This window comes from Manis pentadactyla, chromosome X, assembly GCF_030020395.1.
Source record: "Manis pentadactyla isolate mManPen7 chromosome X, mManPen7.hap1, whole genome shotgun sequence".
Classification (NCBI taxonomy): Eukaryota; Metazoa; Chordata; class Mammalia; order Pholidota; family Manidae; genus Manis; species Manis pentadactyla.
In genome coordinates, this window is record NC_080038.1 from 60,591,259 (window position 1) to 60,592,490 (window position 1,232).

A 1,232-nucleotide genomic window follows, 5' to 3' on the forward strand; every position below is an offset into this window, starting at 1 on the left:
CGATTCAGATACTGCCCCATCCCCACTTCAAGTCCCTAGCATACTGCATATCTGGCTTATAGTACTGATCATGTTCTGCCTTGTGTTGGAGCTATTTCCTTTCACATATGGATTAGAAATAAAATATATTATCTGAAGAAAATTTTCAACCTGTGTATCTGGTTATAAATTGGAAAGCCAAAGTCCCATAACCCTTCACTCTCATTTTCCAGAATTAGCCACTGTTGGAAGGCTTTTTTGTAGCCTCCCAGAAAGCTTCTCTTGTCAATGCTATTTAAAATGCAAGAGCACCGTGCTTTGGACAAGAGCACTGGCTCTGGAGACTAAAAACTTGGGTTTATGTCTCAGCTCTCCACTTGCTAGTCAGATTAGCTTGGGTGAATTCTGTCTCTTCTTTGACTCTCAGTCTTCTGCTCTATAAAATGGGATGACACAACCTCTTCTGCTATCTCCCAGGGTGGTTGTAAGGATCAAATGAGACAAAAGAAATTAAAGCATTTTGGAAACTGTACGGGGTGCTCTATTTATATCCATGCTTGTCTCTGTGACTTGACTGCAGGCACCTTGAGAACAGAAACCTTGACTCATCTGGGGCTGGATCCCCATTGCCCCCAGTTCTGATGACTTGTCCAGAATGGGCAGTCAGTGAATACAGGGGTTATGGCACTGAATCCCAGGGCATGACCTAGAGAGGTCAGTGCTTTGCACCTGCCCTGGTTCTGGACACACAGTTCCTTGACCTACCTTTGGAGCCAAACCCAGCTGAGAGGACCATTTTTCTAAAGTGGCTTGGCTTTCAAAATGCTGCTTCACTTTGAAAATTCTAGAATTTCTGTTCCTACCCTCTACCTCCCTCAGCTCCCCAGTTCCTCAGTTTCTGGCCCCAGTGAACGTCCCCCCTCTCCCACATAGATAAAGATATAGATATAGAGGGAGAGAAAGAGAGACAGAGAAAGAAGTGACCAAGAAGAATCAATTTTTAAAATGGACCAGATGTAAAGCCATTGGAAATTAGACCTGGAAACCTCCCTGGGGATCATTTATATCAACCACTCCCCTTCAATGTTTATCAGAGAAACTGAGACCCAGAAAGGAGAAGGTGGTTGCCCAGGGAGTTAGTGGCTCTGAGAGCCAAGCCAAGGGGGAAAGGGCAACCTTCTGGGTGGAGGGGGTTCAACTTGATGGGACTAGCCCTGGGTAAGGTGGGTGGGGCCTGAGAAAAGGTGAATGTC